We start from the raw sequence: 10,209 nt of genomic DNA on the forward strand, positions 1-10,209 counted from the left end.
ATCGGTGCATGGATCGTTTTCTTCGGATAGATGAGTCTCGAATCTGTGGTGTAGGGATATTGGAGTGAGAGTATATGTGGTTGCTAGAAAATAACTAGCACTAAGCGTGATCAACATGAGAAGTCATATGAATGTCTGTTCACTCATTAGTAACTTTCTTGATGTTATAATTTTGTGACAGGTTCTTTGACCTGTAGTGCTATAGCTACTCATAGTGAGGCTGCTAAAATTTGATGACATATAAACATAATCTCAATGAGTCTCTATAGTGGATGTTGGTAATAGTTGGTTCACTGTAGGAGTAGGATATGCATCTAGATAGGATCTATCGATCCTAACAGAAGAGAGTAGTCCTATAAAATTTAAGAAATGAGTCCTTAAGTTAATGGCCATAGCAATGTGATTAATGAAAAAGAGTTTTCATGAAACTTATGATTGGACTCGAGCTAATTGAATCTATCATATGATCGATGTTGAGGTTTGATAATTTATCCATGATCTACTATCTAGTTGAAACTCATGATAGAGAGATTGTATCATATGGTAACTGCATTTAAAGGTTCATCATCTTTTATTCAGCTGGATTGTCACTATATACTACTAGATGTCATTGGTGGATTGTGAGATCCACGAGCATCATCTTGATGATCGATGATCCTTGATGGACAGAGTTGGAATGGTTCTAATCCATTAAAAGGAGTTTTAATGATATTATGATGGAGATCACTATATATCTCACTATCAGATAGAATAGAACCTATGGGGTCACACATAAAAAAAAATTTTGACTGATCAAATGGTTGGGTTGTGATTATGAATCACAATAAGATTTAATTATCAATATGATTGATAATTAATCTAATATAAAAGTTACAATTATGTAATCCATTAAGAGTTAGTGAGTTATAGGAGGATTAATTAGCAATTAAATTGCTAATTGGCTCAATTTGATTGAGCAATAGGGCTTGGATCAAGTCTAATTGAATTAGATTCAATTTAACTCGACATAGATTTGATTTGATTAAGCCTAATTGGATTATGAGATAATCAAATTGCATGGGAGATTAATTCCTTATTTGATTAGGATTTGAGTTTGACCTAATTTTTAATTAGATTAGGATCTAACCAAGAGTGTTTGGATTCCTATATGGACTAAGAGTTCTTCTCTTTTTGGATGCACTAAATCTTAATCAGATTAGGATTAAATTGAGTTTGACTCAAACACTAAGAGAGAGTCCAAAAGGATTGAGACTCTCTCTCCTCTCTTGCACCAACCTAGCCCCACTCCCTAAAAAATAATGTTGCCCCTTCTTTGGTGTTTTAGCATGAGATATCTCACGCTAAAACCAAACCACACCGCCCTGTGTTTTTCTTTTTGGACTAGCATGAAATGTTGGAAAATGTAGGCAATTTCATGTATGTATTTCAAAATTTTTTTGAAATAAATTACAGTAAAAAATAAATAGATTAATCAAACTAATCTTATATGTATATGATCTAATTATCAAATCAATCTACTTTAGAATCTATAGCAGATATATTGCATATAAAATCTGAAATAATCTTATGATAAAATCTGCATGCATGGATATAAGCAGTAGATCAAATCTACATCTAAGTTCAAAACTCGATACCTGAGATCAGATCGATGATCATCGCTGCTAAGAATATAGTAGAGAGGGTTCTCACTGGTTGCTCATAGCCACACATGCATCCAACCTCTACAAGAAGTCCACTCGAAGCTCTGATCTGATCGATTTTTTCGAAAATGCTAGCTCGCACGAAGACTTTCTTCTTGACTGATCTAGATCCTTTCTTCAAATCTCAAAAATTTTTTCAGAGGTTGAAAATAGACTTCTGAAGGAGATGAGGGTATAAAAAAAATATAGAGAAGAAACTATTTTCTCTCTTAATTTTTCTCTCTTCCCAAACCCTTGTTCCAAACCTTAGGGTTTTTTTTTTATCTTGTGCTCACCCAAGAGAAGAGAACTCTTCTCTCCCTTTTCCACACCATAAACTCATGCTCAAGACTCCTCACCATGAAAGCCCTCTCTCTTCTATCTTACATGCACAAAAGAGATCCCAATCTCCTTTTTATTAGGCGTGTAATAACTAGGGGTGAAGAGTCCGACAATGTTTGGACTCTTCCAAAGATGTCGCCTCCTCTCAAAAGTTCATGCCAAAAGAATTATGGATGCCTCCTTTCAAGAAGCTTTTTTGTCGCACAAAATAAATTATACATAGAAGGAGTTAGGATGAGATCAAAAACTCATCAAGATAAGAAAAGTTGTTTCAAAATCAAATTGAAAACATTTCTAACTAAATCAATCCATAAGAGGCAATAAGGGGGCATGTGAGAAAGAGGAAAAGAAAGGCACAAAAGAGGTTTTTGGCATGAACTATTTCATACAAAAAATAAATGGGCGTGGTGTCTTTGGTGGCCAAGGGAGAGAGAGAGTCCCAGTCAACTTGGACTCTCTTTTCTTTTGCATTTTTGGTCTCAAACCAAATCAAATTTGGTTTGACCCAAAGTGAAAAATAAATCTAACCAATTTGGGTTTATACATTCTTAATCAAATCTTAATCAAATTAAAAATTGATTGAGCTAAAGTCCTGCTCAAATCAGGGATAATTCTTCCTTAGCAATTAGGTCATCTCATAACCTAATCAGGTTAAACCTAATTAAATCTAATTCAATTAGATTTTATTTAGTCTTCTTTACTCAATCAAATTAAGCTAATCAGTAATCTAATTACTAATTAATCTTTTATTAATTTACTAACACTTAGTGAATAAATTTATTACAACTTTTACATAAGGTTAATTATCAATCGAATTGATGACTAAGTCCTTGAATGATTCTCAATCGTTGATCAATCACATGATCAGTCAGAAATTTTTTTCTCATAGGTTTGAACCTAAATCGATAACATAGGAATATATTCTTGAATCAATTAATGTAACCATTTAGTAATGGTGATCCGATGTCTGGATAGGTCAAATGATGAAGAAGCAACATTCAAGAACTTACTGGTGTATGGTTATCGTATAATTCATTCTTTTGATCCTAATACTCAAGGATGACCTAGGATTTAACTGTCAATCCTAGATAAGTCATCCACATTGTATTTCAATCTTTCAAATCCATCACATAGATTATCCGAGCTCAGGTTTTGCTTAATTAAAATACATTGATACATTAACTCCTAATTCGGAGGGATCAATTCCATCTTAACTCACACACCGACTTGACAAGTACTTGACTGCACCCAAAAATCTTCTGTCACTGAATTATAAACACAGATATTCCGACATCAAAGTATAGTGAGTTGCTTGCAAGTCACCATAGTGATCTCAGATCGAAGGGATACTTATATGCATACCCTTTGTGAGCTACCCTTGACAGTAGAGTGCTTCGTAGTTGATCACGTTCAGTGATGATGTACTCCTACATCTCATCTGCATGTCATACCGGTGTCTCCACACTATTTGGTTACGAGGATAACTAATGCATATGGCACACAATGACCTACACTTGACATCGTTATCGTTCTAGTAATAGCATATCATTTGGTCATAAACTAGTTTAAGGATTAGGCGATAAATCCTCCTTTATCGATCAAAGTAATCCTAAGAAATTTATTACAACATAAGAGTTCGTTAGAAGATATAATCTTGTGATGAAATGGATCAAATAATATTTATTATTTATCAATTCATATATATTTATAATTAGCATAATTGTCAAATGATTGGCTTTAGGATATATTTTTTAATAACTCCCACTTAGACTAAAACCAATCAGTATAGTATCATATACCCATCTTCAATTTATCATCTCAAAACTCTTAGATACCGAGGCTTTAGTAAATGGGTTGGTCAGGTTCTCCTTTCTGTCGATTTTCTAAAGATTGACGGCACCTTAACAGATTTTTTGAATAAAGTGGTAGCGATGTAAAATGCTTGATAGATTAATGGAACTTCGACTCCTTGGCATGAGCTATGGCTTCGATGCTGTACAATACAACAGAACCATCATCGGAGGGTGCCACTCCTAGCTTGCCAGTAAACTTATACAATCACATAGCTTCCTTGCAAGTATCGAATGTTACAATATATTCTGCCTCACAATTTGAATTGACTATATTGCTCTGCTTGAAATCTTTACAGCAGATTGCTCCATTATTTAGGATAAAGATTTATTTCGATATGTTCTTGCTATTATTATATCCAACTAAAAATTAGAGTCATACTCTACAAGTTTTAAGTCAGATTCTCCATAACTGAATCACCGATCCATAGTATTTCTCGAATACTTAAGGATGATCTTCTAGTGATTCTTATCCGGATCTTGTAAGTATCCACTCACTATCTTTAGTGAGTATACCATATCCGATCTCGTATATAGTATATATGATAGAATAAATTTTACTCATAAGTACCCTATGTATGTTGGACTAAAAAAATCCAAATAGTCTCGTAGATCTATCTCTATAGATCTTCATCTCTAGGATGAGAGATGCTTTTCCAAAGTCCTTTATGAAGAACAATAATAATAGCGAAACTTTTATTTTCTGTAATATAAGAAATATTATTTCTAATTAAGAGAATTTTATTTATATACAAAACAAGAAATACACTCATAGAACTATTAACCCATTTATATTTGCAGGGTTCTTCTTGTTGGAATTCATATGTAGGGACATGCATGTGTATTTTAAAATTTTATTTTTTAAATACCACAATAAATAGTAGATTAAAATATTTTTAATCTACATCATACATGCATAAAAATATAAACCACAAGCATCTAGTTCATATACTGAAATTATACATATGCTGAAATTTAATACGTGATTGAATCACATACTTGTTTCGTAATTTTTTTCTTCAAATCTGGATCTAGAAGAGAAGAGACTCTTTCTTAGCCATGTAAGTGTCTGACCTCTACGGATATCCACTCAGGATCAGCCTAGAACAGTCCTCTTAAGATTAAATTTTTTTCTTTAAGAAAATTCAGCCTACGAATCTGAACAAAATTTGGATCGCGATCAACTCTTTGATCTCTTTCCTTGATCTTCTTCTCTTCTTCTCTTGCTTTTTCCTCCTTGGTTTATGCTTCTACCAGGAAGAAACACCAACAAACAAGGGATGCCCAAGGCCCTTGTGGGCATGAAGAGATGGGACACCCAAGGTGGGGCGTGTGGGACACCCAAGGGAGAAGAGAGAGAGACAGGAAGAGAGGGCATGGGGGGCTTTTCTGTGGCATATGGGCTACTGGTTTGGATGCCTAGAGACCTTAGGAGAGGTCCCCTTAAATAGTCAAAAGGATTGAATCCTATTCAATCTCATAATATAAGTCCTACTTACATTAGGTTTCCTAATAACTTAAATTATTCAACTTTCTTAAGGAATCCTTTTAGGCACCAACAATTGGAGCCCTTGCGCCCACTAAATCACATCCTCTTTTGCACCCAAGGGATGCCCCATAAAGGGTCTACACATCCTCTAAGATGGGACACTCCCAACTTGATCCAATCAAGGTGGCGCCCCTACTAAACTATCAAGGAATATTAATTAAGGACTTGCACCCTTAATTCAATTGATTCAAAATCTTAGATACCCAATAATTGGAGTCTAATGAATCCAATTCATTTAGATTATTAGCAGATAATTAAGTTTGAATTATCTTATCAAATAAAAAATTCAAACGTAAAGAGAAAATTGGATCCAACCATGTGCTAGCAAGGTTATCTTGAACCCAATCAGGTTTCTCTAAACCCAATTGATACTTCATAAGTTTAATTGTTAAGTTCAGGCCTAATCCCTTTGTTGTGTGACCCCATAGATTCAATTCTATCTGATAGTGAGATATATAATGATCTCTATCAAAGTATCATTAAAACTCTTTTCAATGGGTCGGAACAATTTCATTCTAACCCATCAAGGATTGTCGATCCAGAACAACTCTAATGAGCTCTCACAATCCATCAGTGACACCTAGTAGTATATAGTGGCAACCCCGTAGAACTAAAATGAACCTCTAGATGTAGTTAATATATGATTCAGTCTCTCTATCGTGAGTCTCGATTAAATGGCAGGTCATGAATAAATCGTCAAATCTCATCATCAGTTATATGATAGATTTGATTAGCTCAAGTCCAATTATAATTTTTATGAAAACTCTTTTTCATCAATCATACTGCTGTGGCTATAGACTCTTGGACTTAGCTTCTCAAATCCTATAGGACTACTTCTCTCTATCAAGATCGATAGATCTCATCTTGATGTGCACCCTACTCCTATAGTGGACCAACTGTTACCAACATCCACTACAAGGACTCATTGAGACTCATATTTATGTGTCGGTCAAACTCCAGCAGTCTCACTATGAGCAGTCGTACCATCTCAGATCAAAAGATCATTCACACAACTATAGCATCGAGATAATCACTGATGATTGAATAGAAATCCAAGTGATCTCTCGTATGGTCACGCTCAGTACTAGTTGTTCTCTAACAACTATCCGCACTCATCGTCTAGTATCTCTACACTATAGACTAGAGACTCATCTATCTCGGAGGAAGCGATCTGTGTGTCGATCTATCTGGATTGATCATCGTTCTCATGATAATCTTATAATCGAAAATATTTAAGAATTAAATACATGTCTTTAATTCTTAATATTTTGAGAATATGTATCAAAAATTAATTTCATAGATGATTCAAGGACACATCACACTTGAATAAAAAATAAATTTATCTTTTTGTTGATCAAATCAATGGATAAAGTACAAAATTGTGTCCTAAATTTATTACAATGTGTTAGCCATATTGGCTTCTAGGACATACATCTAACACCATTTCATTCTCGACAAAGCCATGCATTTAGATCACTTATCAAAATGCATGTTCCAACTCCGAAATACTTAGCATTGCCTTAGGAGAAAATATCACATTATGGTCAATACCATAATGTTGATGATATCCTTAGGCAATCAGATGAGCTTTGCAGGTCTCCACCTCCTCATCTGCACCCTCTGATCCTATTGAAGATCTACTTACATCCTATGAGTTTTACTCTTTCGAGTGAATCAACGAGTGTCCATATACCATTGATCTTCATGGACTTCATTTCGGACTTTATGGCTCCAAGCTACTAATCGGAGTCAGACCTCTGCATGGTATCCATGTAGGTGATCAGATCCTTGTTATTCTCATTGAGTTCAACAGGATCACATCCTAAAATTAGAAACTGAAATATCTATTAGATGAATACGGTACTCTATTGAATCTTCTTAATGGTGCTTTTATAACAGGTTCCAGGTTTGATCTAATCAAATCCGATTCTATGAGTTTACTAAATTGTTTCGATTCTTCTACCTGTTGAACTTTATAAGTTCCATATTAAAGACATCAGTTCCTTCACCAAGGTATTCTTTTTCTAAAAAAAATATTGAACAACTCTTATTCTTTAGCAAGGCAGAAGTAATATCCCCTAAATTCTTTAGGGTACCCTACAAATAATACATATAGGATCAGGATTCAAGCTAATCAGTCTATAAATGCTTGACATAAAACAAATACTCTCAAACCCTCAGGTAAGTGAGTACGACTTATGCCTAGTCCATATCTTATATGGTGTCCTTGCGACTGATTAATTTGAAATCCAGCTCAAAAAATATCAAGAGTCTTAAGAGCATAACCTTTGTAGAAGACTGGTAGACTTATAAACCCCATTATAGATGAAACTATGTCTAACAAAGTCGATTTCAATAAGAGAGAATTCTTTTCTCTTCAAGATATGTCAAAAAACTCATCAGAAAAGCATTCTCCTCTTTTGTCTGACCAAAAGACTTCAATGCTCTTTCAGTTCATTTTTCTACCTTATTAAAAAATTATTTGAATATTTTAAATCATCCAAATTTATGACAAACATATTTGTAGATCAATACATCAGTATGTATCAGATTCAGAATATCATTGGTTTTTTCATCTTTTCCAGCAAAAGGTGACTTGATCATCTTACTAAGAAGATAAGATTGACAGGTTGACAATGATTTACTATCATTGACTTCGAGAATTATCTCCTGTTGATCCTATTCTTATTAAATGATCAAGCCTAAATTGCCAAAGATAGGTATTTGTGACATTATCTACTTTAGGATGTTCGATTGTTGTGCACTATATACTAACTAACAGGCTGTGTAAATATCATTTCTTAGTTGTCTACCATGATTTTGACATCATTCATAATGATATCACAAAAATCATTAGATAATGTGACAATCACTGAAAATGACATTATTAGAATTGAAAATAGGCTCAATGATTTCTAAAACAAAGATTGAAACATAATTTCCATCTCCAACATTCAGGAACCTCTTACTGTTTCCCATCATTCTACTAATCTGAAGTCGTTGCAATAATTTGTATGGACTTTAAATATTCAATACCTAGGTAGTAATATCATAGATAGAGAAATCATAAAGTGTTATCATATAAGTACCTTATTCCGCAATCCTTTGCTGATTTCTCTTTCTTAGCCTATTTGGATCAAGGGACTCTGTCAGACTAGATTAACCTTAGACTCTTTTGTTAGTTCGAACTCATCAGCCTAAGCATAACTCTCTTATATCTTCTTTTCCTTTTCTTTCTCAAAGAATTTTTGCCCCACTGAAGACACATCTTCAGAGGTACAAAAGAATTCTTTCAACATTTAAAAGATTTTCTTCCACTGAGCATTATCGAATTTACAACTAAATTCGTGTTCTTTACTACTCTTAAAAAATATCACATGGTGATATGATCATTTAGCCACTTCTAATAAATGCCTTTGATCGCATCATGTGTGTTGGATGTGGAAACTTCAGGTGCTAGATTTATAATCATATTTAGGATCCATTCGTGTTCTAGAACTATTTGCAACTTTCGATACCAATTATCGAAGTTGGATCCTATAAATAAGTCAATGTCAAACAGTGAAGGAGCAACGGACACCTAGCCATAACTGAAAGAAAGACACAAGACCTCTATATTTATAAATTGATTAAGCCTAAAGATTTAGACTTTACTCTAAAGATTCTCCCACTATTTTCGTCGAATTGGTAGCCTCTACCTCCAATCTGAGGAATTACCCTAACTCCTTAGCGGGTACTAAAATCCATACAGACTGCACACGAGTCCGACTTTGGCTGGCTCACCCATTAATATCTATGGGTAGGTTCTTAACCAATTATTTTAGTAAATAATTTTTAGTAATTGATTTAGCCCCAGATAACTTTTCAGTTGATATTGATCTTCTCTACAAGCTTTGGTTAGGTCCAATCATTAACATGGTCATACTTACGAATCCAACTACCAAATAATCAGACCCGACTTTGACCGGCTAACCTGACCACTTGACAAACAGACTCGACTAAGTCATCATATTATGAATGATAATTCCAATAGTAGATGAGCACCAGACCTTTAGGCCTTCAATGATCATCATACTAATGGATCCATTATCATCCAACTTAATGGGAGGCTATGATTTAGTTATCACCATAACTATCTCATTTTAGGAACCTAATAATTTAGAAGATTTAATTTATAAATGGAAAAAAAAGAAGAGATTAATCAGTAAACCATAATCCTCTCATTGGCTTCATCAAGTCATTGAATTAGATTAAGGTCATGCTGATTGAAATAGTACCTAGATCAGTCATACTGATCAACCTTAATGGCATAGGTTAACTCGATCACTTAGCGATCTAATTAAAACAGAATTCACCAAATTGGTCAGGTGAGTGAGATTGATGGGAGGGTCTGCTAAGCTTGCCTTAGATACTATTGAAATGATCAGGTAAACCACTCTTAACTAAAAACCACCGATCAAAATGCCAAACTTACCATAGACACCAATTGGATAATTAGTTTCTATTTGACCAATCTAATGATTCGGATTCAACCACTAAGCCACAATCAAGGTCTATTTGGTCTAATCAAAGGTATAAATTTGACCATCTACAACTATTGTATTGGTTCTAGAGAAATTCTGATTTAATCTAATTCAATATTTGGTTAGATTTAATTAATTTCTCCACATAGTTCATTAACTCTTTGATTCTAACTTTAGGTCTAATCCAATTAAGAAGATCTAATTTGAGCTAACCCATGCCCCCATATTTTATATAATGTCATTAGATCTTATTTCATAATTCTAGA

The sequence above is a fragment of the Elaeis guineensis genome, chromosome 14 (genome assembly GCF_000442705.2).
Source record: "Elaeis guineensis isolate ETL-2024a chromosome 14, EG11, whole genome shotgun sequence".
NCBI classification, from domain to species: domain Eukaryota; kingdom Viridiplantae; phylum Streptophyta; class Magnoliopsida; order Arecales; family Arecaceae; genus Elaeis; species Elaeis guineensis.